Here is a 25000-nt window from a genome sequence, read left to right on the forward strand (position 1 = left end):
TCAGTCGAGAGAGTGTCTGTCGGGGTCGGGAGAGGCTGGAGAAGCCAAGAAGCTTTGTGGAGGTCTGCGCTCGTGTCAGAGTCGGGGAACTGCGGAGAGGGGAGGCCGGGAACGCGGTCGAGGTCGCAGTGGAGTCGCTCGTCGCGGGACCCAAGCCAGCCAGATATCCTCTTTCCCCCGAGCATCAACAACCCCCCCCCCTGTTTCCCCCCGCGCTGAGATAGTGTGAGAAGGGGGCCCCGTTCCCACCCCATTCCAGGCAGTGCCAGCGAGGCCCGCGGAGGAGCGCGGAGTCGGGGCGCCGCCGCCATTTTGCGGCTCATCACCAGATGGGTAGGCTCGACGCGGTCTCGGCCCCAGGCCCGTCTGCCCCCTTATCGTTGAGGGTGGCCCCTTTTTCTTTTGCTTTGGAGTATATGTGTTGTCGGCGCCGTCTGTGAAGTAAAACTGTGCAAGTGTTGCCGTGTGCTCGCGTAGTCGGTAGTAGATCTGCATTGTGTTTCTTTTGTTGCAATTGCTTTTGGTGCGTAATTGTTGTTTCTTCTTTTGTTACATTTGCTTTTGGTGCATAATTGTGGTAATTGTATATGTGTGCTTTCCGTTTGCCGCGGAATAAATGTGCTTTATGTTGAACTGTTTCTTCCGTTTCGCTTCGTCTTTTCTCTAATTGAATCTCCATCTTACTTCACGTAAAGGGTTGGTCGTGGGCTAAATACGCCCGATAATTAATTGGAACCGTCGAGGTTGACGATAACACCGCTCGGTTATCCCGATAGTACGGAACGGGTCGCTTAAAGTGGCACGTGTCCGAAGTCAACCTGCGGCGAGGTGCGATCGCCCGGTCTACCCTCCGTGTGGGTACTTAGGTAGGTCGAATTTGGCGAACAACCCTATCCCACGCGGGGGGCCGATCGGCACGATCGTGGTGAGGCCGAAAGGCCCACCCGTGACTAGTTCCCGGCGTTAGTCCGAGAGGGTCACGACGGGATTGTCCGTCCGGTGGGCGACGTGCCGCGATTCGAGTTACGTGGCCGCTCGCACGCCGGCGGGCGTGAATCCGCAACACTGGTGTCAGGAGTGGGATACAAACCCATCCCCCTCCTCGCGGCACTGGTGTCGGAGAGCGGAAAAACGGGCTCTCCTGTCTCCAACTAAATTCACGGGAATCGGTCCAGGGGTGAGAAGATGCGACCCCCGATTCCCTCCAAATTACGAGGGATTCAAATTAACCCTTTACGAGAAATAAGATGGCGTCTCAAGGCGAGCGGGAGCCGGGGGTATTAGAAATGGATTTGGAATGTGTAGAATCCATGGTCCAGGATGAAAACCCCGTGCAGGAAATGTTGGTTGTGCAGGAACACGAACTCCCCCAACTGAACCCAGAGCCCAAAATAGGTGCGGCGGCGGCCGCGGTGTATGACACCTCCCCTCCCCCTCTCCACCAAAACCCTTCCCCGATCCCTGCCGAAACGGCTCACCCAAACGCACCCGACATGACCCAGCTATTCACCATGCTGGCAAAGATGAATGCGGATGCGCAACAAATGAATGCGGAAATGAGAACGAAAATGGATACAAACACAAATGAAATAAAAGGCATGAACGAAAATATGGAAACAAACGCACTCAAAATGAAGGAAGAAATGAAAGAGCTGCGGGGTGAGACGGAGGACATGGGCCGAAGCCTGCAGGCGGGCATGAAGGCAGTGACCAGGGAGCTTAAAATGGAGATGCCACGTATGGGGGCGAACGAGCTGGGAGGGAGTGCAACGGCTGTCAGGCCCGCGGTGGAGGCGGGTGACAAAGTAATTCGGGAGACGTGTTGGGCGAGGGTCGTGACGGAAAAAGTGACGGTGACCGAGAGGGAAAAACTAATTGGGGTGACGGACACGTGCACGAGGGAGATAATAAGGGAAGAGACGGAAATAATAGTTGAGACAAGGAAGATAACAAGGGAAGAGGTGACTGAGTTGGCAGAGACACGGGAGATGGGAACGATAGAGGGAAGACTACACGATGAAGACGGGGTAAGTGACGCACACACACACACACGGAGGTAGTGGAGGATAATTGGGGTGAGCTCGCGGACTGGGTAGAGACCCGGTGCGAGCAGTTGGATGGCCTCCTCCAGGAACGAGGGGAGGGAGTATGCCCCCTTGAAGCGAGTCACGACCAGGTGGGTTCGGTCGTGTCGAGCGAGTTCGGGGGGAGGAGTGCTGTGGACAGGTGCACGGAGAGCTTGGGGGGTATAGAGGCCCCGGAGACCCTTGTGGGGACACGAATCCCCAGTGTGGTTGTCCCGGTGTGTGTGGTGTGTGGTGTCCAGGTGTGTGTTCACGAGTGTGGCGAAATGCGTGCTGCAACGCACGCATAGCGCGGGTGCAAGGGCGTGTGTGAGAGCGACCGGGTGGGTGACAAAGACCCCGTGTGTGGAAGCGACCCCGTGTGTGAGTGGTGTGGTGGTAAGTGTGCAGAAGGGCGTGCTTCCCAGCACGCCGTGTGTGGATGAGGCACCGCGAGCGAGTGCCCCCGCGTGTGTGAGTAGTATGGTTTGTGTGAGGGAAATGGCACGAGTGAGTGAAAGGCCGCGAGTGAGTGGAGCCACGTGTGCAAGGGTAATGGCATGCGTGAGTGAGCGGCCGAGTGTGAGAGAGACAGCGTGTGCAAGGTCGCTGTGTGTAAGGGAGATGTCGGTTGGCATGCGGGAGCATGCAGCCGCGTCTCCCGGTGTGAATGTAATGGAGTGGAGTGTGAGCGTCGTGACACGCAGGTGTGCGTGGGTCGAATGGCGACGACGGCGACATGTGAGGGACAAAAGCCGAGTAGCGGCTGTAGATGTTTTGCGCACCGCGCCGGGTTCACCCAGCAGCGAGCGCGAGGTCCGTGCTGTGCAACGCACGAGGCCCCCACGTGCTCGCTTGCGAGAGTGAAGTCCCGGTCTGGAAACGCACACGGTGGATTTGCCGATCCCGCGGACGGACAAAGTTTAGGCAGGATTATGGATTTGGACCGGACGGGTTCTCCACGCGATCGTGTGTGTTAAGCTCCAACGGGCAAAGCACATGTGTTCGCGTGGGGAACCCCTCGAGACGTGGGGCTTGTTTTTTTTTTTATGCGCACGGTGACGTCATGGCTGCACGTGGGGTTGGAATCCGGCAGGAGGGGTATCTCTGCCGGATGGTACCGTCCAAGGAGGGAAGAGGTACACGTGCAGCTGCATGACGTCATGGGCAGGTGCAAAGTGCGCGAGCTGTGAGTTACCGCGCTGGTGCTGCGCATATGAAAAAAAAACAAACAAAAAAAAACAGCAAGCCTCGCTTTCGGGTGAACAGGATTCCCGGGCAAGGGGTGGAAGACCCCCTTAACAGGGCACAGGATGGAAACTAGTTAGGGGGAAGGGTTAGCTTAGCTAGACCGACTTCATGGGGCAGGGGTAAGTCCTCATGGAGTCCGTGGAATGGATGAGTTAGAGGGATTGTAGCGAGATTTAGGTTGGGAAATTGATTAATGGGATTATTTGGAGACAGTGACAGACTTGTGGATGTGTAGCGGGGACGTAGCTTAGCTACGTAGTGTTAAATGGAACGTGCTATAGTTTAAGGCACGACGTGGGAGCACGAGTTAGTTAGGGGATGTAGTTCGAAGGATGGCAGAGTTCAGCGGTGTGTGTGTGTGTTGAAGAGTTGTGGGTTGTGAGGTGATTACATGTGCTTGGTGAATGAGTGAGGCCAGCGGGTCTGTGTGTATGGAGCGAATGGGGAATGCATGTTGCGATGAGTGATTGGGGGGAGGAGTGACTCCCACCCAAGGGACCCCGGGGTCAGTGTAGAGTGAGTTAGGGGGTTAGTTAAATTGAAAAATTGAGGTCGTTTTGTTGTTGGTGTGAATGTAGGCTCGAAACCCGTTTGGAGGGGTGCAGGAGCCCTGTTGACGGGCTGGGAGCGTGGCTGCGAAAGGTGAGTATCGCTGAGTGGGTACCCCGGGCACCAGGCTAGTCGGCCGTAGTAGGCCAAGGGCCCATGGGGGGCCGGGATAGCGTAGTGGGCATGGGTGCGCCCGCTTGGTGCGGGGGCCCGGTGCGCCGTTAGCCGCGTGGGCAGTGTTGTGGGCACGGGTGACCCTCGGAAAGGGGCCTGGGAAGCCAGCCTGCCACGTGTGCGTTTCAGGGGAGGTGCCATGGGGGGCACTCCCCGGTGTTTAGGGAGCTGGTAGGCTCGGAGGCAGTGTAGTGCCCGGGGGTGCCATAGCTGGAGATTCGGCAGAGGGTCGTGCCTGCCAAGGGGAGCCACGCGTCCCAGCCATGAGACCGTGTGAGGTCACGGAGAGAAAATTGGGGGGCGAGGCCCGAAATTGTGAGGACACCAACACAGGCGACGGGAATCTGGGTTGTTAGAACCAATAGTTTAAGCGAGAGGCGCTTGTTGGAAGCCCCGGGGTAGTTTAACAGGTTAATGGTTAGGGTAGATTAGGAAGTGTACCCCTCCGCACCATCCATCCCCTCGCTCTCGTTGTGGGCCGCTGGACCCACTTTGGGTTAGATCGCTGAACTCTGGGGAGGCCATTCTGAGGCTTGGATTGGGCCTCGACACAGGACGCTAGCTCTCCCTTGTTCCCCTCCGGGAAGGGAACGTTGGGGTTGGGAGTAGGCTAGGTGACAGAATAGGTTAGCCGAACAAGGACAGTAAAGGGGGTTAGGGGACGATTTATAGTGGGGAAGTGAACATGAAAACAACAACAACAAAAAAAATAAGTTGGGTCTAAATTGGTTTTGGACAAATTAAGGGAGTGGGTATGGACAGTGACAGGCAAAGGCGATAGGTTGGGAGGGAGACCATAGAGTAGGTCCGAGCCCGCCTTCCGAGTGGCCAGCACCACCGCACTCCCTCCACCAGCCTCCACTGAACGGCGAAGGCTGGCCAGCTTCATCGGCAGCTGTTGTTTTGCTGCAAGGCCTGTGCCGGCTGGATCGGCTGCAGCTGCTGTGCTGCAAGGCCTGTACCGGCCGGATCGTCTGCAGCTGTTTTCTGCAAGGCCTGTGCCGGCCAGTTCATCTGCCGGCTGTGTTTGCCTGCAGCGGCCTTGTTCTGCAGGCGTTGTTTGCCTGATCACCTTTGCCATGCCATGCCCACTGCCCCTGTTCACCAGCCCCGTTCAATTTTTGCTTTGCCCCCCCCCCCCTGTTCATTGCCATGTGCGCCAGGATCAGAAAGCAACAGTTTGCAAGCTGCGAGAACTGCCCTGTTGGCAGCTACAACACGGGCCTGCAGTGGCGGCCCGTGCACCATGTTTGCGTCCATCCATTCATCCATCCATTCGTTGTGTTCATTGCGTGTGCCACTTGAGCTGGCACGGAGACTGCGTTTGTGCAGCCCATGCACCGTTGTGGTTCACTGGGTTCATTTCAAAAGGGAAGGCCTTGGACTGCGTGTGAGCAGCCGGCGACGTTCCCTGTCACCTGCATTGTTTGAGCCAGAGACTGCATGCGAGCAGCCTCGCGAGTCTGCATGCGAGTCCATTGATCCTGGGCCATGGTTTAGTGTAAAATTTGTAAGTTAAGGTAAGATGTACTGTACATATGAGTGCGCCCCCGGCATGTCTGTCTTAGCGCCGGCAATTTTATTTAAGTCGTCCGTGTGAGTGGGTTTGTTTAGTTAGTTACTCAGCCCTCAGGTTATTTATTTTGGGGACACGAATACCATGAATGTCGCACTCAGGGATCCGTAGGTAAAATGTACTAGGGGAGAACTACACATGATGGCACATGAAAATTTGACGACTCGGGACGAGTCTGTAAAAAGGGGAGGGGGTAGTGTTGTGGTTGACGAAATTTGCAAACCACCATTCAGGTCCCGTAGGTGAGATATCTCTGTAAGTATATGTGTAGTTAGCCCAAACCCGTTGTTTAGAGGGAATAAATGTCATTCATTCGGGCTGCGACCCTTTTAGATAGCCGTTTTTCTTTTACTATCCTTATTTTGGACCAACCGCCATTACTACCACCACAACCACCACCAACCGCATCTCGACAACCACAGCCACCTTCTCCAGAACCGCCTTCACAACATCCACCTTCTCCACAACCGCTTTCACACACTAACCACCAACGGCAACGCCAACAGCCACGACCTTTACCGTCACAACTCGCCCTCGCAACCATCGCATCACCGCCATTCCCGCGCCGCTTGTGGGCACCGATACTGGACTCGTACAGGGCGCGCACCGAGCAGCGGGTGCAAAAACACCAGCCTTTCCGAGAAATCGGATCAAGAATGATTCACGCCCACTTCTGTTCCGTCCTATCAGCGAGCGTGGGGCGATTTGGCCCCGCCTCCAGGCGCGTCGGAGTATAATCGCTATATGCAGATTCGCGGATCAAGAATGATTCACGCCCACTTTTCCTCCGTCCAATGGGGGAGCGTGGCTCCGCCCCCGAGCCGTTCCTGATCCAAAAATCTGCATATGATTTCCCCTGTCGGACTATAAAGCGCCGAGCGCGGGGCGAATTTGAGAGAGTTGAGAGTTGAGAAGAGGAAAGAGTTGGAGAGTTGTGGCGGCGGCGAAATCAGTCGAGAGAGTGTCTGTCGGGGTCCGGAGAGGCTGGAGAAGCCAAGAAGCTTTGTGGAGGTCTGCGCTCGTGTCAGAGTCGGGGAGCTGCGGAGAGGGGAGGCCGGGAACGCGGTCGAGGTCGCAGTGGAGTCGCTCGTCGCGGGACCCAAGCCAGCCAGATATCCTCTTTCCCCCGAGCATCAACAACCCCCCTGTTTCCCCCCGCGCTGAGATAGTGTGAGAAGGGGGCCCCGTTCCCACCCCATTCCAGGCAGTGCCAGCGAGGCCCGCGGAGGAGCGCGGAGTCGGGGCGCCGTCGCCATTTTGCGGCTCATCACCAGAGGGGTAGGCTCGACGCGGTCTCGGCCCCAGGCCCGTCTGCCCCCTTATCGTTGAGGGTGGCCCCTTTTTCTTTTGCTTTGGAGTATATGTGTTGTCGGCGCCGTCTGTGAAGTAAAACTGTGTAAGTGTTGCCGTGTGCTCGCGTAGTCGGTAGTAGTTCTGCATTGTGTTTCTTTTGTTGCAATTGCTTTTGGTGCGTAATTGTTGTTTCTTCTTTTGTTACATTTGCTTTTGGTGCATAATTGTGGTGATTGTATATGTGTGCTTTCCGTTTGCCGCGGAATAAATGTGCTTTATGTTGAACTGTTTCTCCCGTTTCGCTTCGTCTTTTCTCGAATTGAATCTCCATCTTACTTCACGTAAAGGGTTGGTCGTGGGCTAAATACGCCCGATAATTAATCGGAACCGTCGAGGTTGACGATAACACCGCTCGGTTATCCCGATAGTACGGAACGGGTCGCTTAAAGTGGCCCGTGTCCGAAGTCAACCTGCGGCGAGGTGCGATCGCCCGGTCTACCCTCGGTGTGGGTACTTAGGTCGGTCGAATTTGGCGAACAACCCTATCCCACGCGGGGGGGGCGATCGGCACGATCGTGGTGAGGCCGAAAGGCACACCCGTGACTAGTTCCCGGCGTTAGTCCGAGAGGGTCACGACGGGATTGTCCGTCCGGTGGGCGACGTTCCGCGATTCGAGTTACGTGGCCGCTCGCACGCCGGCGGGCGTGAATCCGCAACAATATATATTGTTGTGGTTACCAGATTCGCAAACCACCATTCAGGTCCCTTAGGTGAGGTATCTCGGTAAGTGCATGTGTAGTTAGGCCCAAACCCGTTGTCTAGTGGGAATACATGTCATTTATGCGTGCTGCGACTCTTCAGGATAGCCGTTTTTCTTTTACTATCTTTATTTTGGACCAACCGCCAGGATTACCATCACAATTACAACCACAACCACCGCTTCACCACAACCGCCACGACCTTCCCGTCACACCTCGCCACCGTAGCATCGCCACCGTTCTTGCCCCGCTGTGGGTACCGGTGTTGGACTCATGCAGAACGCGCGTCGAATAGCGTGTACAAAATCACGGATTTTGTGCTTCAAAAACGGATCAAAAACGACACACGCCCACTTTTTGCCGTCCAATCGGTGAGCGAGGGGCGATTTGGCCCCGCCTCCAGAACGATCGATATATGCAAATTTGTGGATCAAAAAGCCTTCACGCCCACTTTTTCTCGGGCCAATGGGGAGCGAGGTGAAAGGTCAAAGGGAGGGGGTCAAAGGCGAAGTTACGGGGGGATAAAAGGGCGGTGTTCGTCAGTCAGAAGAGAGTCGCAAACGAGAACGAGGAGTCGAGAACGAGAAGGAGTCGGAACGGAGGGGACGAGTGTGGAAGACTGGAGCCCGAAGCCTGCAGTGGCTGGAGAAGCTGAAGAGAGTCGGACGAGGGGGTGCTCGCGTCGGTGCCAGGAGCTGCACGCCCGAGGGAGGCCGGCAGCGCGACCTGGCCGAGGTGGAGACGCACACCAGGGATAATAAATATCCTCTATACCCCGAGCATCAGCAACCCCCTCCTGTTTCCCCCCCCCGCGCTGAGATAGTGCGACCAAGGGGGCCCCGTTCCCACCCCCTGCCAGGCACTGTCCACGAGGCCCGCGGGTTGCGGGGCCATCGCCGCTCCGCGTCTCATCACCAGACGGGTAGGCCCGACCCGGTCTCGGCCTCAGGCCTACCTCATTCTTGAGGGTATTTCTTTTCCTTGGTTTTGGGTATGTGTTGTCGGCGCCGTCTGTGAAGTAGAATTGTATAAGTGTTGCCGTGTGCTCGGTAGTCGGTATTAGCTCTGCACTGTGTTTTCACTTTTATGTTTGCTTTTTGTGTAAATGGAAGTGTGTTTTCTTTTTTTGTGTGCATTTGGTGGAATTGTATTTGTGTGCTTCCCGTGTGCCGAGAATAAATGTGCTTTATTGTTGAACTGTTTCCCGCTTCGCTTCGTCATTTCTTACTTTGAATCCCCATCTTGCTTCACGTAAAGGGTTGGTAGTGGGCTGAATACGCCCGATAATTAATCGAACCGTCGAGGTCGACGATAACACCGCTCGGTTATTCTGATAGTACGGAACGGGTCGCTTAAGTGGCCCGTGTCCGAAGTCGACCTGCGGCGAGGTGCGATCGCCCGGTCTACCCTCCGCGTGGGTACTTAGGTAGTTCGGGTGGCGAGCAACCCTATCCCACGCGGGGGCTGATTGGCTCGATCGCGGTGAGACCGAAAGGTCCACCCGTGACTGGTTCCCGGCGTTAGTCCGAGAGGGTCACGACTGGATTGTCCGTCCGGTGGGCGACGTGCCGCGATTCGAGTGTTGTGGCCGTCGCACGCCGGCGGGCGCGAAGACCGCAACACTGGTGTCAGGTCGTGCGATACAAATTCATCGCCCTCCTCGCGGCACTGGTATCGGAGAACAGGAAAACGGGCTCTCCTGTCTCCGGCTAAATTTACGGGAATCGGTCCAGGGGTGAGAGAAGCGACCCCCGATTCCCTCCAAATTACGAGCGAGCAAATTAACCCTTCACGAGAAGCAAGATGGCGTCTCAAGGCGAGCGGGAGCCGGGGGTATTAGAAATGTATATGTGTAATAATGTAGAGTCCATGGTCCAGGATGGAATCCCCGAGCAGGAAATGTTGATTGTGCAGGAACACGGACTCGCCCAACTGAACCCAGGGCCCGAGGTGGGTGCGGCAGCGGCCGCGGTGTATGACACCTCCCCCCCCCCTCTCCACCAAGACCCTTCCCCAACCCTTGCCGAAACGGCTCAGCTGAGTGCATCCAACATGGCCCAGCTATGCGCCATGCTGGCGGCAATGAACGAAAAGATGAATGCGAAAATGATCGAAAAAATGGATGCAAACACAAATGAAATGAAAAACGAAATGAAAGACATGAACAAGCAAATGAATGAAGTGAAAACGACGATGGATGCGAATACACAACAAATAAACGAAAAGATGGATACAAAAATGAACGGAATGGAAACAAAAATGAAAGAGCTGCGGGGTGAGACGCAGAACATGGGCCGAAGCCTGCAGGCGGCCATGAAGGCCGTGACCGGGGAGATAAAAATGGCGACTCCACGTGTGGGAGCAAACGAGCTGGGTGGGGGTGCAACGGCTGACAGGCCCGCGGTGGAGGCGGGTGAAAAAATAATTCGTGGAACGTGTTGGGCGAGGGTCGTGACGATGACCGAAAGGGAAAAATTAAATGGGGAGACCAAAACGTGTGAGACGAGACACGAGGTGACGACAACAGAAATAATAGTTGAGACAAGGGAGGTAAAGGGTGAAGAGTTGGCAGAGACACGGGAGATGGGAACGATAGAGGGAAGACTACACGATGAAGACGGGGTAAGTGACGCGCACGCACACACGGAGGTAGTGGAGGACAATGGGGTTGAGCTCGCGGAGCGTGTTGGGACCCGGTGCGAGCAGCTGGATGACCTCCAGGAACAAGGGGAGGGAGTATGCCCCCTTGAGGTGAGTCACGACCAGGTGAGTTCGGTCGTGCTTCGCGAGGTTGAGGGGACGGGTGCTGTGGACGGGTGCACGGAGAGCTTGGGGGGTATAGAGGCCCCGGAGACCCTTGTGGGGACACGAATCCCCAGTATGGTTGTCCCTGTGTGTGTGGTGCAAGGTGTGAGTGCGTCCCCGTGTGTGGAAGCGACCCCGTGTGTGAGTGGTGTGGTGGCGATGGTGCCAGAGTACGTGCTTCCCAGCACGCCGTGTGTGGATGAGGCACCGTGTGTGAGAGAGGCCGTGTGTGTGGATGAAACGGCCAGTATGAATGAGGCACCACGTGTGAGTGGTGTGGTGGTGATGTTGCCGGAGTACGTGCTTCCCAGCACGCCGTGTGTGGATGAGGCACGAAGTGTGGATGAGGCACCGCGGTTGAGTGCCCCCGCGTGTGTGGATGAGGCACGGAGTGCGAGTGAGGCACCGCGGGTGAGTGCCCCGCACGCGTGAGTGAACGGCCGTGTGCAAGGTCGCTGTGTGCAAGGGAGACCGTGTGTGTGAGAGAGCGGTATGAGAGGGAGATGTCGGTTGGCATGCGGGAGCACGCAGCCGCATCTCCCGGTGTGAATGTGATGGTGTGGACTGTGTGCGTCGTAACACGCAGGTGTGCGTGGGTTGAATGGAGACGACGACGGCGACAGAGGAGAGAAAGCCGAGTAGCGGCTGTAGTTGTTTCTGGGACCGTGCCGGGTTCACCCAGCAGTGAGCACGCGGTTCGTGCTGTGCAACGCACGAGACCACCACGTGCTCGCTTGCGAGAGTGAAGTCCCGGTCCGAAAACGCACGCGGTGGATTTGCCGATCCCGCGGACGGACAAAGTTTAGGCAGGTAAACGGATTTGGACCGGACGGGTTCTCCACGCGATCGTGTGTGTTAAGCTCCAACGGGCAAGGCACATGTGTTCGCGTGGGGAACTCCTCGAGACGTGTGGCTTGTGTTTTTTTTTTTATGCGCACGGTGACGTCATGGCTGCACGTGGGGTTGGAATTCGGCAGGAGGGGTATCTCTGCCGGATGGTCCCGTCCAAGGAGGGACGAGGAACACGTGCAGCTGCATGACGTCACGGGCAGGTGCAAAGTGCGCGAGCTCTGAGTTGCCGCGCAGGTGCTGCGCATGGAAAAAAAAAAAAGCAAGCCTCACTTTCGGGTGTACAGGATTCCTGGGCAAGGGGTGAAAGACCCCCTTACCTGGGCACAGGATGGAAACTAGTTAGGGGGAAGGGTTAGCTTAGCTAGACCGACTTCATGGGGCAGGGGTAAGTCCTCATGGAGTCCGTGGAATGGATTAGGTAGAGGGATTTAGTGAGCTTTAGGTTGGGAAATAAAATGAATGATTTGGAGACAGTGACAGACTTGTGGATGTGTAGCGGGGACGTAGTTTAGCTACGTAGGTTAAATGGAACGTGCTATATCTTAAGGGACGACGTGGGAGCACGAGTTAGTTAGGGGGTGCAGTTAGAAGAATGGCAGAGTTCAGCGGTGAGTGTGTTGAAGAGTTGTGAGGCATGTGCTTGGTGAGTGAGTGAGGCCAGCGGGTCTGTGTGTGTGTGTGGAGCGAATGGGGAATGCATGGTGCGATGAGTGATTGGGGGGAGGAGTGACTCCCGCCCAAGGGACCCCGGGGTCAGTGTAAAGTGAGTTAGGGGGTTAGTCAAATTGAAAAATGGAGGTCGTTTTGTTGTTGGTGGGAAAGTAGGCTCGAGACCCATTTGGAGGGGTGCAGGAGCCCTGTTGACGGGCTTGGGAGCGTGGCTGCGAAAGGTGAGTATCGCTGAGTGGGTACCCCGGGCACCAGGCTAGTCGGCCGTGGTAGGCCATGGGCCCATGGGGGGCCGGGATAGAGTAGTGGGCACGGGTGCGCCTGCTTGGTGCGGGAGCCCGGGGCGCCATTAGCCGCGTGGGCAGTGTTGTGGGCACGGGTGACCCTCGGAAAGGGGCCCGGGAGGCCGGCCTGCCACGTGTGCGTTTCAGGGGAGGTGCCATGGGGGGCACTCCCCGGTGTTAGGGAGCTGGTAGGCTCGGAGGCAGTGTAGTGCCCGGGGGTGCCATAGCGGGAGATTCGGCAGAGGGTCGTGCCTGCCAAAGGGAGCCACGTGTCCCAGCCAGGAGACCGTGTGAGGGCACGGAGCGAAAATTGGGGGGCGAGGCCCGAAATTGTGAGGACACCAACACAAGCGACGGGAATCTGGGTTGTTAGAACCAATAGTTTAAGCGAGAGGCGCTTGTTGAAAGCCCCGGGGTAGTTTAACAGTTAAATGGTTAGGGTAGATTAGGAGATGTACCCCTCCGCACCATCCATCCCCTCGCTGTCGTTGTGGGCCGCTGGACCCACTTGGTGTTATAGATCGCTGAACTCTGGGGAGGCCATTCTGAGGCTTCGTTGGGCCTCGACACAGGACGTTAGCTCTCCCTTATTCCCCTCCGGGAAGGGAACGTAGGGGTTGGGAGTAGGCTAGGTGACAGGATAGGTTAGCCGAACAAGGACGATAAAGGGGGTTAGGGGACGATTTATAGTGGGGAAGTAAAAATAAAAAAAAAACAAAAAAATTAAGGGGGCTAAATTGGTTTTTGACAAATTAAGGGAGTGGGTATGTACAGTGACAGGCAAAGGCGATAGGTTGGGAGGGAGACAGGTAGGTAGGTCCGAGCCCGCCTTCCAAGTGGCCAGCACCACCGCACTCCCTCCACCAACCTCCATTGAACGGCAAAGGCTGGCCAACTTCATCGGCTGGCCGTGTTTTTCTTCGAGGCGGAGGCCGGCCAACTTGATCGGCAGCTGTTGTTTTGCTGCAAGGCCTGTGCCATCGGCTGGCCGTGTTTTGCTTCAAGGCCTGTGCCGGCCACTTCGTCTGCAGCTGCTGTACTGCAAGGCCTGTGCCGGCCAGTTCATCTGCTGGCTGTTTTTCTTCGAGGCCTGTGCCGGCCTGGTTCTGCGGGCTGTGTTTGCCTGCAGCGGCCTTCTTCTGCGGGCTGTGTTGCCTGCACCTTTGCCATGCCATGCCCACTGCCCATGTTCACCAGCCCCGTTCAATTTTGCTTTGCCCCCCCCTGTTCATTTCCATGTGCGCCAGGATCAAGGCAACAGTTTGCAAGCTGCGAGAACTGCCCTGTTGGCAGCTACAACACGGGCCTGCAGTGGCAGCCCGTGCACCGTGTTTTGCGTCCATCCATTCATCCATTCATTCGTTGTGCTCATTGCGTGTGCCACTTGAGCTGGCACGGAGACTGCGTTTGTGCAGCCCATGCACCGTTGTGGTTCACTGCATTCGGTCCATCCATTCATCCATCCATTCGTTGTGCTCATTGCGTGTGCCACTTGAGCTGGCACGGAGACTGCGTTGTGCAGCCCATGCACCGTTGTGGTTCACTGCATTCAGTTCAAACCGTTCATGCATCCATTCGTTGTGTTCATTGCGTGTGCCACTTGAGCTGGCACGGAGACTGCGTTGTGCAGCCCAAGCACCGTTGTGGTTCACTGAGTTCAGTTCAAAAGGGAAGGCCTTGGACTGCGTGTGAGCAGCCAGCCACGTTCCCTGTCACCTGCATTGTTTTGAGCCAGAGACTGCATGCGGGCAGCCTGGCTCCCTGCTAACTGCTTTTCTTTGCAGAGTTCAGTGATCCTGGGCCATGGTTTAGTGTAAAATTTGTAAGTTAAGGTAAGATGTACTGTAAATAAGAGTGCGCCCCCGGCATGTATGTCTTAGCGCCGGCAATTTTATTTAAGTCGTCCGTGTGAGTGAGTTTGTTTAGATAGTTACGCAGCCCTTAGGTTATTTATTTTGGGGACACGAATACCATGAATGTCGCACTCAGGGATCCGTAGGTAAAATGTACTAGGGGAAAACTACACATGATGGCACACGAAAATTTGACGACTCGGGACGAGTCTGTAAAAAGGGAAGGGGGTAGTGTTGTGGTTACCAGATTCGCAAACCACCATTCAGGTCCCTTAGGTGAGGTATCTCGGTAAGTGCATGTGTAGTTCGGCCCAAACCCGTTGTCTAGTGGGAATACATGTCATTTATGCGTGCTGCGACTCTTCAGGATAGCCGTTTTTCTTTTACTATCTTTATTTTGGACCAACCGCCAGGATTACCATCACAATTACAACCACAACCACCGCTTCACCACAACCGCCACGACCTTCCCGTCACACCTCGCCACCGTAGCATCGCCACCGTTCTTGCCCCGCTGTGGGTACCGGTGTTGGACTCATGCAGAACGCGCGTCGAATAGCGTGTACAAAATCACGGATTTTGTGCTTCAAAAACGGATCAAAAACGACACACGCCCACTTTTTGCCGTCCAATCGGTGAGCGAGGGGCGATTTGGCCCCGCCTCCAGAACGATCGATATATGCAAATTTGTGGATCAAAAAGCCTTCACGCCCACTTTTTCTCGGGCCAATGGGGGGCGAGGAGGAGGGTCAAAGGGGGGGTCAAAGGCGAAGTTACGGGGGGATAAAAGGGCGGTGTTCGTCAGTCAGAAGAGAGTCGCAAACGAGAACGAGGAGTCGAGAACGAGAAGGAGTCGGAACGGAGGGGACGAGTGTGGAAGACTGGAGCCCGAAGCCTGCAGTGGCTGGAGAAGCTGAAGAGAGTCGGACGAGGGGGTGCTCGCGTCGGTGCCAGGAGCTGCACGCCCGAGGGAGGCCGGCAGCGCGACCTGGCCGAGGTGGAGACGCACACCAGGGATAATAAATATCCTCTATACCCCGAGCATCAGCAACCCCCTCCTGTTTCCCCCCGCGCTGAGATAGTGCGACCAAGGGGGCCCCGTTCCCACCCCCCTGCCAGGCACTGTCCACGAGGCCCGCGGGTTGCGGGGCCATCGCCGCTCCGCGTCTCATCACCAGACGGGTAGGCCCGACCCGGTCTCGGCCTCAGGCCTACCTCATTCTTGAGGGTATTTCTTTTCCTTGGTTTTGGGTATGTGTTGTCGGCGCCGTCTGTGAAGTAGAATTGTATAAGTGTTGCCGTGTGCTCGGTAGTCGGTATTAGCTCTGCACTGTGTTTTCACTTTTATGTTTGCTTTTTGTGTAAATGGAAGTGTTTTCTTTTTTTGTGTGCATTTGGTGGAATTGTATTTGTGTGCTTCCCGTGTGCCGAGAATAAATGTGCTTTATTGTTGAACTGTTTCCCGCTTCGCTTCGTCATTTCTTTCTTTGAATCCCCATCTTGCTTCACGTAAAGGGTTGGTAGTGGGCTGAATACGCCCGATAATTAATCGAACCGTCGAGGTCGACGATAACACCGCTCGGTTATTCTGATAGTACGGAACGGGTCGCTTAAGTGGCCCGTGTCCGAAGTCGACCTGCGGCGAGGTGCGATCGCCCGGTCTACCCTCCGCGTGGGTACTTAGGTAGTTCGAATTTGGCGAGCGACCCTATCCCACGCGGGGGCTGATTGGCTCGATCGCGGTGAGACCGAAAGGTCCACCCGTGACTGGTTCCCGGCGTTAGTCCGAGAGGGTCACGACTGGATTGTCCGTCCGGTGGGCGACGTGCCGCGATTCGAGTGTTGTGGCCGTCGCACGCCGGCGGGCGCGAAGACCGCAACAATATATATATATATATATATATATATATATATATATATATATATATATATATATATATATATATATTGTTACGGTTGTGGAAATTCACAGAACACCAAAAAGGTATCCCCAAGATCAGTTATGTCGATAAGTGTGTTCAGACAGTTTTCCCCACTGAGGTCGAGGGAATTATTCGTGTACCCTGGCTGTGATGTTTGAGGTAGTATTTTTCTTTTGCTGTCGTTATTTTGGACTAACCGCCCCTCAACCACCACAACAACCGCCCCACCACACCACCATCATGACCACCACAAAATGCCAGCCACGCCACCACCACAACCGCATTTCAACAACCGCGACGACCACAACCAACTTCTCCAAAACCGCCGACATCTCCACGAACAAGGCAATTCCTCGACGAACAGATATGACGGTTGGAACTCAACTCCGCCCCAATATCTCTGGTAAACAGATATGACGGTTGGAACTAAACTCCCGCCCCCAAAGGACGGTTGGGGCGTGTCCCCCAGAGAAAAGTCCCCCCCCCCCGCCGCGTGCCAGGAGGGGTGGGGCAAGATGGGCGGGCGATTTAAAAAGAACCGCGCGTTCACTCGAGAGTGTGTGTGTGTGGAGCTGAGGAGAAAAACGTGGACGTCAGGTTCAGGTCGAGTTGGCAACTTGGAAAGCTGCAGGCTGACAGAGAACGGAGGCTGACAGAGACCGGGAACGGGTGGAGTCCCGCGGAGTCCGGGCAGAGCCTCCGAGGGTGGCCGTACCAGGGTCGCCCCAGCGAGTCACCACGAAGGTGAAGGTAACCAGCCCGGCCTCTCAGAGCCTTTGCGGTCTACACAGATCCGTGACTCATAAAGACCCAAGAGGTCCAGTCTACCCTCTTGTCTTTGATGGGGTTTTTCCTTTGTTTCTTTGCATGAACGTTGTGGCACCATTTCCATAAGTAAACCTGTTGTTAAGTGCTTGTGTGTACATAATTAATAGACGGTTGTAGTCTTCTTGTTTGCTCACGTCTTGTCCCTACCACCATTGATTGCATACGTGCATGCCTGCACATGTGCTGTGGAATAAATGTGCTTGTTTGAATGTAACCTGTTCGTTGCGTCCTTTTCCCTCCATTGAACTGCCGTATTGCATTCGGAATATAGTTGGTTGGTAAATAACCGATAATAGAATTCGGTCCAATGGGGCCTCGCGATAATACCCCGCTCGGTTATCCCAAAACGAAGCGAGCTGCTTAAGCGGCTCGTTTCCAAGCGGGCCCCGTTGAGGTACAATCTCTGGGTAGTCTCCCCGCGCGATTAATTAGGTAAATCGACGATTCGGCGATTGGACCCTGCAGCGCGCGGGTAGGGTATGGACAAGGTTGTGGTGTGGTTAAAAACACACCCGTGGATGGTTTTCGGCATTGATCCGGAAAGCCGCGACTAGATTGTCCATTCGGTGGGCAAAGCGGCCGCCATAAGCTCAACGCTGTCGCTCGCACGCCGGCGGGCGGAAATCTGTAACACTGTTGTCAAGGAGTGCGATTAAAATCCATCCCGCCTCCGAACCAAATTAAGGGAACCGGACCAAGGGTGTGCGAAGCAACCCTCCGTGTTCCCCTAATTGCGAGCTTTTAAATTAATTCCGATACACAAGATGGCAGTTCAAGGCGAACAGGGGCAGGAGGGATTAGAAATGGATTTAGAGATGATAGAATCCATGGCCCAGGACGAAATGACCGTGCAGGACATTCCTATTATGCAGGTTGAACTTCCCCCACAAATAAATGTCGAGTCCGAAATGGGCGCAGCAGCGGGGGCCGTGGTGTATGACACTTCCCCTCCCCTCTTCTGTCAAATTCCCTCCCCGGCCCGGTCCGGGAGTGAAATCCGGTCCGGAAACGCCCGCGGTGGATGAGCAGATCCCGCAGACAGACAGAAGGTAGGCTGGCATAGACGAATTTGGAACGGACGGTTCTCCAGGCGAGCATGTGTTTGAAGCTCCATGTGGCCTGCGCTGTGCGCTCTGTTCGCGGAGCGTGCGAAGCGGCTTCCCCGATGCGTTACGCGGGCCCTGGCTTGCGCGAGAGATTGCGCGGATTCAGGGTTCGAGTGACGTCATCGGGTATTCCGCGGCGCAGGTTATGGGCGGGCAGAACACATGTGCTTGCGTGAGGAACCTCTCAAAACGCGAGGCTTGCTTGGGATGCGCAGGGTGACGTCATGGCTGCACGAATGGTTGGAATCCGGCAGAGGGAAATTCCTGCTGGATGGTACCGTCCAAGAGGGACGAGGTGCGCTGGGCGCAAGCAGCTGCCATAACGTCACGGAAAGGAGCGCAGTTTGCGAGTTGCCGTGCTGGTGAGTGCAAGAAGAAAAGAAAAAAAAGAGAGCAAGGCAAGCCTCGCCACTTCAGGTGAACAGGATTCCCTGGGCAGGGGTGGAAGACCCCCTGCCTCGGGCACATGACACCACTAGTTAGGGGGAAGGGTTAGTGATAGTTAGATCGGCTTCATGGGAACATGGGTTGTTCCTCATGGGGCCCGTGGAATGGATTAGTTCGAGGGATTTTAGGATAGATTTAGAGTATGGAAAAGTGGATTATTGAATTTGAGGACAGAGACAGACATTGAATGTGTAGTGGCGACGTAGCTCAGCTACGTAGTGTTAAAAGGACGTGCTATGAGTTTAAGGGATGACGAGGGAGCACGAGGTAGTGAGGGGATTTAGTAAGAAGAATGGCAGTGTTTAGCGATGTGAGAGAAGAGAATTGAAAGGAAACATGTTGAGTGAGTCAGGCCAGCGGGTCTGTATGTATGGAGTGAATGTGAAATGCATGGTGCGAAGATTGATTGGGGGGAGGAGTGATTCCCACCCAAGGGACCCTGGGGTCAGTGTAAGGTGAGTTCGTGGGTTAATCAAATTGACAAAATGGAGGTCGTTTTGCTGTTGGTGTGAACGTAGGCTCGAAACCCGTTTGGAGGGGTGCAGGAGCCCTGTTGATGGGCTGGGAGCGTGGCTGCGAACGGTGAGTATCGCTTCGTGGGTACCCCGGGCACCGGGCTAGTCGGCCGCGGTAGGCCAAGGGTCCAAGGGAGGCCAGGATAGTGTAGTGGGCACGGGTGGGCCCGCACGATGCGGGGCCCGGGGCGCCATTGGCCACGTGGGCAGTGCATTGGGCACGGGCACCCAGGGAAGGGGCCGTGGCGCCAGCCTGCCACCTGAGCATCGAGGGGGAGTCGCCAGGGAGGGCACTCCCCAAGTTTTAGGGATCTGGTAGGCTCGGAGACAGTTGCAGGGCCCGGGGGTGCCATAGTTGCAGAATCGGTAGAGGGGAGTTCCTGCCAAGGGAGCCACGCATCCCAGCCATGAGGCCGTGCGAGGGCACGGGAGGAAAATTTGAGGGCATGGCCCAAATTTGAGAGGGCACCAACACAGGCTACGGGAATCTTGGTTGGTAGAACCAATAGATTAAGTGAGAGGCGGTTGTTGAAAGCCCCGGGGTAGTTTAGGTTAATAAATGTTCAGGTAGATAGAGAAGTGTACCCCTCCGCACCATCCATCCCTTCGCTCTCGTGGTGGGCCGCTGGATCCACTTTAGGTTAAATCGCTGAGATCTGAGGAGGCCATTCTGAGGCTTGGTTGGTCCTCGACACAGGACAATAGCTCTCCCTTATTCCCCTCCAAAGGGAACGTAGGGGTTGGGAGTAGGCTAGGAGACAGGGTAGGTTAGCCGGTCAGAGACGATAAAGGGGGTTAGGGAGACGAGTTATAATAGAGTAGATAAAAATAAAATAAAACAAAAAAATAAGTTGGGGCTAAATTTGTTTTGTTTGGCAAACTAAGGGGAGTGGGTATGGACAGAGACAGGCAAAGGCGATAGGGTGGGAGGGAGAGACAGTGGGGTAGGTCCGAGCCCGCCTTCCGAGTGGCCAGCACCACCGCACTCCCTCCACGAACCTCCATAACGGGATAAGAGGCCGGCCAGCTTCACCTGCCGGCCTGTTTTTGCTACAAGGCCTGTGCCGGCCAGCTTCACCTACCGGCCTGTTTTTACTACAAGGCCTGTGCCGGCCAGCTTCACCTGCCGGCCTATTTTTGCTGCAAGGCCTGTGCTGGCCAGCTTCATCTGCCGGCCTGTTTTTGCTGCAAGGCCTGTGCTGGCCAGCTTCACCTGCCGGCCTGTTTTTGCTACAAGGCCTGTGCCGGCCAGCTTCACCTGCCAGCCTGTTTTTGCTACAAATTCCTGTGCCGGCCTTGCCTTGCCATGCCTTGTCTGCCTGCCTTTGCCTTGACCCCATGCCTGCTAGCCCTTGTGTTGCCTTTGCCCCATTCCATCCATCACCATGTGCGCCAGGATTATCGCGCGAGCTGCAGGGACAGCCCTGGAGGCAGCCGCGCCACAGGACTGCATTGCGCAGCCCGTGCGCTGTTCATTTTTGTGTTGCTTACGTCGGTGCCCATTCACTGTTCTGCAGGGACTGCCCTGCAGGCAGCCGCACACGGGGGGCTGCGTTGGTGCAGCCCGTGTGCGGCTTGTGTTCACACCTGCATTTGTTTCATGAGCCAGAGACTGCGTGTGAGCAGCCTGGCTCCCTGCTTCTTTTTCCTGCAGAGTCCATCAGTCCTGGGCCATGGTTTAGTGTAAAATTTGTAAGTTAAGGTAAATTGTACATGAGTTGCTTCCCCCTGCATGTGTGACATAGCGCCGGCAATTTAGTTAAGTCGTCTGTATGAGTGAGTTTGTTTAGTTAGTTACTCAGCCCGTAGGTTATTTACTTTTGGGACACGAATACACTAAATGTCGCACTCAGGGATCCGAAGGTAAATCGTACTAGGGGAGAACTTATACATGATGGCACACGAAAATTCGACGACTCGGGACGAGTCTGTAGAAAGGGGAGGGGGTAGTGTTACGGTTGTGGAAATTCACAGAACACCATTAAGGTATCCCCAAGATCAGTTATGTCGATAAGTCTGTGTTCAGATAGATTTCCCCACCGATGTTAAAGGGATTTATTCGTGCACCCGGGCTGTGATCTTTGAGGTAGTATTTTTCTTTTGCTATCGTTATTTTGGACCAACCGCCTCTCAACCACCACAACAACCGCCCCACCACACCACCATCACGACCACCACAAAATGCCAGCCACGCCTCCACCACAACTGCATCTCAACAACCGCGACGACCACAACTAACTTCTCCAAAACCGCCGACATCTCCACGAACACGGCAATCCCTCGACGAACAGATATGACAGCTGGAACTCAACTCCCGTCCCAATTTGTTTGGTAAACAGATATGACGGTTGGAACTCAACTCTCACCCCAAAAGGACGGTTGGGGCGTGTCCCCCAGAGAAAAGTCGTGTCCCCCAGGGGCGGGGCAAGACGGGCGGGGGATAAAAAACCGTGCGTTCGCTCGAGAGGGTGTGTGTGTGTGTGTGTCTGTCTGTCTGTCTGTCTGTCTGTCTGTCTGTCTGTCTGTGTGTGTGTGTGTGTGTGTGTGTGTGTGTGTGTGTGTGTGTGTGGAGCTGAGGAGAAAAACGTGGACGTCAGGTTCAGGTCGAGTTGGCAGCTTGGAAAGCTGCAGGCTGTCGGAGAACGGAGGCTGACGGAGAACGGAGGCTGACGGAGAACGGAGGCTGACTGAGACCAGGAACGGGTGGAGTGCGAGCAGAGCCACCGAGGGTCCCCAAACCAGGGTGGCCCCAGCGAGTCACCACGAAGGTGAAGGTAACCAGCCCGGCCTCTCGTAGCCTTTGCGGTCTACACAGCTCCGTGACTCAAAGACCCAAGAGGTCCAGTCTACTCTCTTGTCTTTGATGGGGTTTTTCCTTTGTTTCTTTGCATGAACGTTGTGGCCCCATTTCCATAAGTAAACCTGTTGTTAAGTGCCTGTGTGTACATAATTAATAGACGGTTGTAGTCTTCTTGTTTGCTCGCGTCTTGTCCCTACCACCATTGATTGCATACGTGCATGCCTGCATACGTGCTGTGGAATAAATGTGCTTGTTTGAATGTAAACCTGTTCGTTCCGTCCTTTTCCTTCCATTGAACTGCCGTATTGCATTCGGAATATAGTTTGATTGTTAAATAACCGATAATAGAATCGGGTCCAACGGGGCCTCGCGATAACACCCCGCTCGGTTATCCCAGAACAGAGCGAGCTGCTTAAGCGGCTCGTTTCCTAGCGGGCCCCGTTGAGGTACAATCTCTCGGTAGTCTGCCCGCGCAATTACTAAGGTAAATCGACTATTCGGCGATCGGACCCTGTAGCGCGCAGCTAGAGTGCGGACAAGGTTGTGGTGTGGTTAAAAACACACCCGTGGCTGGTTTTCGGCATTGATCCGGAAATCTGCGAGTGGATTGTCCATTCGGCGGGTGAAGCGGCCGCCATTAGCTTAACGCGGTCGCTCGCGCGCCGGCGGGCGGAAATCTGTAGCAATATATATATATATATATATATATATATATATATATATATATATATATATATATATATATATATATATATATATATATATATATATATATATATATATATGTATATATATATATATATATATACATATATATATATATATATGTATATATATATATGTATATATATATATATATATATATATATATAAATATATATATATATATATATATATATATTGTTACGGTCTTCGCGCCCGCCGGCGTGCGAACGGCCACGTAACTCGAATCGCGGCACGTCGCCCACCGGACGGACAATCCAGTCGTGACCCTCTCGGACTAACGCCGGGAACCAGTCACGGGTGGACCTTTCGGTCTCACCGCGATCGAGCCAATCAGCCCCCGCGTGGGATAGGGTTGCTCGCCAAATTCGACCTACCTAAGTACCCACGCGGAGGGTAGACCGGGCGATCGCACCTCGCCGCAGGTCGACTTCGGACACGGGCCACTTAAGCGACCCGTTCCGTAGTATCAGAATAACCGAGCGGTGTTATCGTCGACCTCGACGGTTCGATTAATTATCGGGCGTATTCAGCCCACTACCAACCCTTTACGTGAAGCAAGATGAGGGTTCAATGGGGGAAAAGACGAAGCGAAGCGGGAAACAGTTCAACAATAAAGCACATTTATTCGCGGCACACGGGAAGCACACAAATACAATTCCACCAAATGCACACAGAAAAAAGAAAACACAATTCCATTTACACAAAAAGCAAACATAAAAGTGAAAACACAGTGCAGAGCTAATACCGACTACCGAGCACACGGCAACACTTATACAATTCTACTTCACAGACGGCGCCGACAACACATACCCAAAACCAAGGAAAAGAAATCCCCCAAGAATGGGGTAGGCCTGAGGCCGAGACCGGGTCGGGCCTACCCGTCTGGTGATGAGACGCGGAGCGGCGATGGCCCCGCAACCCGCGGGCCTCGTGGACAGTGCCTGGCAGGGGGTGGGAACGGGGCCCCCCTTGGTCGCACTATCTCAGCGCGGGGGGAAACAGGAGGGGGTTGCTGATGCTCGGGGTATAGAGGATCTTTATTATGTGCGACGAGCGTCTCCACCTCGGCCAGGTCGCGCTGTCGGCCTCCCTCGGGTGCAGCTTCCTGCACGACGCGAGCACCCCCTCGTCTGGTGTCGCCGCCTTTCCACAGCTCCGTCCCCTCCGTTCCGACTCCAACGCACACGACGAGCAGCTCCACCGCCCGCGAAGTCTTGACCCTCTGCTTCCGACTCTCCTCTTCTTGACTCTCCGACCTCGTTCTGCTGACTCTTTTCTGACTGACGAACACCGTCCTTTTATCCCCCCGTAACTTCGCCTTTGACCCCCTCCCTTTGACCTTTCACCTCGCTCCCCATTGGCCCGAGAAAAAGTGGGCGTGAAGGCTTTTTGATCCACAAATTTGCATATATCGATCGTTCTGGAGGCGGGGCCAAATCGCCCCTCGCTCACCGATTGGACGGCAAAAAGTGGGCGTGTGTCGTTTTTGATCCGTTTTTGAAGCAGAAAATCCGTGGTTTTGTACACGCTGTTCGACGCGCGTTCTGCATGAGTCCAGCATCGGTGCCCATGAGTGGCGCGAGATGACGGTGATGCGATGGTGGCGAGTTGTGACGGTAAGGTCGTGGCGGTTGTGGTGAAGCGGTGGTTGTGGTTGTAATTGTGATGGTAATCCTGGCGGTTGGTCCAAAATAAAGATAGTAAAAGAAAAACGGCTATCCTGAAGAGTCGCAGCTCGCATAAATGACATGTATTCCCACTAGACAACGGGTTTGGGCCTAACTACACATGCACTTACCGAGATACCTCACCTAAGGGACCTGAATGGTGGTTTGCGAATCTGGTAACCACAACAATATATATTTGTATTCATAATTATGGCGTCATACATCACATGGTATGGACGCTATGTTGGAAAAGCTTTACACCTCGATATCTCTCAAACCACTCGATGGAAAAAATTGAAACATGGCTCATTGTAAAGTACTCCCAATGGGGAATAAGATGTGTTGATAATGATGTAATTGATGCCTTCATTATGATGTCATAATTCGACAAGTACAACACTTTATCTGATCAGTATGAAAAATAAAATTTCCTCTGCAACTGTTGGTCTGATGGACACAACATTTTCGGAATATGAGCAGTGGCTCCTGTATAAATGTTTTTTTTTTGATGTCATAGGTCACATGGTACAGGTGCCGTCTTGGGAAAATTTCGCACCTCTACTTCTCTAAAACCACTCCATGGAAAAAATTGAGGCCTGGTTCATTGTCAACTACTCCCCATGGGGAATAAGATATGTTAATGATGATGTCATCGGTGCCTTTGTTGTAACGTCATAATTTGACAAGTACACTTATCCGATCATTATGAAAAAAAAATTCCAAGCAACTGTTGGTCTGATGGACACTAAATTTTCACCATTGGAGCGCCTCCTCCTGTAGAATATTTTAATAATAATCATGATGTCATAGGTCTTGTGGTGCAGGTGCCATCTTGGAAAAACCGAAAAACGTTGCACCTCTT

General features: G+C 54.4%; 2 protein-coding genes across 3 annotated transcripts in view; one reads left to right on the forward strand and one right to left on the reverse strand.

Annotated features, from left to right (window-relative positions):
* Positions 1–25000, reverse strand: part of LOC147030706 (cyclin-dependent kinase inhibitor 1-like) — a 178432-nt gene that overhangs the window by 95923 nt on the left and 57509 nt on the right. The window lies entirely within an intron of this gene.
* Positions 20140–25000, forward strand: part of LOC147030707 (coiled-coil domain-containing protein 39-like) — a 64875-nt gene continuing 60014 nt past the window's right edge. For both annotated transcript variants that reach the window (XR_015056490.1, XM_085875072.1), the window contains exon 1: positions 20140–21719. The gene's annotated coding sequence lies outside the window, so the exon portion shown is untranslated. The remainder of the gene's footprint in view (positions 21720–25000) is intronic.

Source organism: Eptatretus burgeri, chromosome 3, assembly GCF_056783735.1.
Source record: "Eptatretus burgeri isolate ZD-2024b chromosome 3, Ebu_testis_v1, whole genome shotgun sequence".
NCBI lineage: Eukaryota > Metazoa > Chordata > Myxini > Myxiniformes > Myxinidae > Eptatretus > Eptatretus burgeri.